Raw genomic sequence first — 4,370 nt, forward strand, 5'->3', positions numbered from 1 at the left:
AGGTAAAAAGAAAATAAAGGCTGTGAAACTGGTTGTTTTGAAGTTCCTGGAATGAAAGAGAATTTAGAGGTATATGATTGCTACTTTCTATAAGGGGAATGGTAACAGAAGAAGCAGAAAGATCGACTGATTCTATGTTAGGGTACTTCCAAGTAAAAAAAAAAATATAGAAAAATAACAATACTCTGTAGACATGGTAGATATGTTGTAGTTTTGACCGGAAAGTTGAGTGTAATGTCAGAAGCACTCTCAGCGGAAGATATGCGTAGGTATAGGTAGATACGAGCGTAAGTGAATCATTGATCTCTGTCACCTAAAAGGTGATTTGCTTTGCTGATTTGTCGTCAACAGTATTCTTACTGTCATCACTTTGGGGGCAGTCGTAATTATTATATGAATAATATTATGTAAATATTTATTAATCATTATTAGCTTACGCTTAATAAGATAGAAGTTGGGATTTGAACATCTGAAATTAGCCATTGAGGAACCTAATGCTCGTTTTAATAATCAAAACAGGACATTGCGTAGCCACCGAAGCAGAAATGAAAACTATGCTTTCGACGGGCGACGAGAGGATAAGTGAGTGCGGTAGAAAACGGTAGGTAGACTTTGTCTTAGTCAGAGAGTGTCTGTCGGCACGACAGGGAGCGTCGTGGCTGGAGAGACCTACGCGGACTTTCAACAACTTCATAAGGTTGGGGTCTGTCTGCCCGTGTTTTTGATGGGTTCGACACCTGCGTGTGGTACATTTCTTCCCCTCAGTTCTTCCGTATGTGGATGTGCACACCACTCTGTAAGAATGGCTATTGTTGACTATGCATAGCCCTTTTGGAGACATCAGTGGAGGGCTTCATACACTTCGTCGTTAAGTGGAACGGTATACCTGGCTAGTACCTCGTATCTTTTAGTGGAACACCTTCCGTCGCTTATGTCAAGTCTTGGATAGATGAAATGCTTGTCACCCTTCAGTGGACTTACGGGACGACAGACATCAACTACTATGTGAACCTGAGAGAACCTACGAAGACCGTCGCAGCGTCACGCATTTTGATATAAAGCTGTATGGGAGACGAACTCGTCGTGATTTGAGTTGAGTAGTTATATTTATCTCATTTTTATGTTTTAGTGTTTACATCAATCCCTATATAATGAACTGCTAAAACTGTTTATCAAAGTTTGAATAATACGTTAAATCAAGAGTCCTTTTAACCAGTGACAAGATTCGAACTTCTGTTGGCCTTAATAATTATTGATTTTTGATTAGTTACTAAATGTCTTGTATTATGTTTATGAGCTCTAGAATTAGGTTTCATTTAGAGGTCATAACAATCTCCTATGAGACAGTTGTGTGATAAATTTAAGAGTAAATTGAAGATGTGGTCTAGGAGGAATTGTGCAAGTTACAATGGAAACAGAAATTTAGAGTGAACATTTGGTAGAATATTTAGAGGAAGCGTGACTTCCTTTGCTATAAAATTTTTTTTTTTTTTTTTTTAGACAGGAATGCGCAATGCCACTTCCACCGTTTAATTTTTCTTTAGATATGGTGATGAAAAATTCTGAGAAGGGCAAATTAGGTGCAAAATTATGAGATAAAGTAAGTGAATGTAAAAGTACTCAATAAACAACACCTGTAAGAACTTTAAACATGGCTGGAAGTAGAATGAAATTGTTTGATTCGTAATGGTATTTCAAACAAAAGGTTAGTAATGAAGCAGGGAGAAATGATTTAATTAATTGAATAAGTGAAGCAATGAATGTTGCAGGGTCCTACAAAGGTCTGAAATGAAAAAGACAAATATTTGTTATCCTTAAAACTGAACATTAATAATTATTTATTCCTTCCCTGTGGTGTTTGATACGTATATATGTACATATACCTATACGTATATGTATATGTAATATATATATGTATATATACATATATATATGTACATATACATATATATATATATATATATATATATATATGTATGTATATATATATATACATATATATATATATATATATATATATATATGTATATATATATATATATATATATATATATATATATATATATATATATATATATATATATATATATATATATATATATATATATATATATATATATATATATATATATATATATATATATATATATATGAAAATGAAGAGGCCTGGAAAAAATAAAGCAAGGAAGTCACGTTGTAGAAATTGCTTGAAGATTTACATCGGGAGCGGAATACAGCTGATTTCAATATTTTGTGTGCTTTTTCCTCTTTCTGGCTCTTGCTCTCGTGAAGCCAGTTCAGTTCGACAATAAACAATTGCATAAATGTACTTACCCCTTTTTCCATTTGTCTGTCACATCCTGTTTAATGGGAATCGTTTCTTTTTAGGGGACTCGCCTCTCCCTCTCTGTTTTCTCGGCAAATGGATGAAATCCAGAAAACAATTTACTGAAAAGCAACTAACGAGTTTCTTGGGGAGAATAAAGCTCAATAAAATGACGATAATTGGGAGGGGCAAGGCAAGATACTGGTGATAAGGAGAAGATTTATTAGGTTACTGTTCCATCTCTGAGAAACTGAGAGCATTCGGAGGAGCAGTTCGTTTTTTTCCTTGCAGTGAGTGACTGTGACTGAAAAGGATAAAGTTTTTCTATTTACATCGGCTCTATATTTACTGTTTTATGTAGTGAAGATGACTCTCTCTCTCTCTCTCTCTCTCTCTCTCTCTCTCTCTGTATCGTGTGATCTTCGCTTTTGATGGAAATCGTGGTTTGCCTTCATGATTCATTATATTTATTTTTTTCAATCTCTAGCCTCATTTAAGGTTTTAGTTGTATACAAAAACATACACACACATACACACACACACACACACACACACACATATATATATATATATATATATATATATATATATATATATATATAATATTTCTGACTCTCATATAGGATCAAAACCAGTTTCTCAAATGACAAGTGAGGGCGCTACCAACTGACCACACAGGTTCTGTGTGGGTCAATTGGTAGCGCCCTAGCCTGTCATTTGAGAGACTGGGGTTCGATAACGATGTAAGTCAGAAATTTATTTCTGTAAAATATATCGTCAGGTATTCATCAATACGCACACACACACACACACATGAGCATGCGTCGTATATGTGACAAAAATTTATAATTAGCCACGTGTAATAAAATACTGCCGGTCTTTCGTGCGTTCTTGTATTGAAACCAGAACACACTTGCACACAGAAACACAGAACATACCAGTGAAAACTTGTTTTGCATGGGGACGAAGATTTCATTTCACCTCTGAAACATTTATACTTATTTTTTCCTAGCGTCTGGATTGCTTTATATAGTGCTTTCACTTTTGGTATGATTTCTATAAATATATATAAATCGCCTTTTCTTTAGAATTCTTTATTCCCATACGCTTATTAAGGCTGAATAATGATTTAGACACAAGTATCAAGCGATGAGCTTTTTATCAAAATTATGCACCCCATACACATATAGGTATTTTCAGTTTTGATGGTTGTGGGAAAAATGCTTTGATAAATGATTAAAAATAAGAACAACGGAATTTATCGCAACCAAAAAAAATCTAACTATAGCAATAAGAGTAATGTCCGGTAAATTCCCTTTAGATATAACTCATCTTTTAACTCTAGTAAAACACTCGTTGTAAAAAATATCCTTATGTCTTTGCGTTCAAAGATGTGTGTATTGCAAGCAAGTGTGACTGTAAACAAGAATTTATGAAGGAAAAAATATTATCTTGAACTTTTGGTTTCTGAAAAGAGAAATCCCAGTGACATTTCCATCTCTTCGTTTCTTTACAAATCTCTGTATTCTTCTGGCTAGAAGGAATGTAATATCCCACTTGGGTCTTTGGTAGTTTTATGCTATTTCTGAATTTGTAATATCATATAGTCCTGTCCTCCTCATATCTAAAAGAGAGAGAGAGAGAGAGAGAGAGAGAGAGAGAGAGAGAGAGTTTTCTGGCTGATGTCGAAAATAAATAGCGTCATGTTTATGCTTGCTACACAAGCATAACCATGACATACTAGGTGAGGTGGAGTGCTCCTCCACCTTACATGGCTGAAGTGCTTATCCTTCCTTATACTCCTCCCCTCTTATCATCCCCTGCTACCATTTTCTCCTCCCCTCCCCCTCCCTCTCTCTCTGGCCTCTTTTATCTCTAGCCTCTTTTTCCTATTTATTTTTTCAGCATCAAAATGATTCACCTTCTCATCCTGAGCCCCCTACTCAGATGTAGCCAGTGCAGCATCCTCTTTCCTGTCCTTCGCTTCAACCGCAGGGTTTCCACTCTAGAGCACCTTTGTGCGTGTCCATTCTTATGTGTTTTC

Source organism: Macrobrachium rosenbergii, chromosome 11 (genome assembly GCF_040412425.1).
Source record: "Macrobrachium rosenbergii isolate ZJJX-2024 chromosome 11, ASM4041242v1, whole genome shotgun sequence".
Classification (NCBI taxonomy): Eukaryota; Metazoa; Arthropoda; class Malacostraca; order Decapoda; family Palaemonidae; genus Macrobrachium; species Macrobrachium rosenbergii.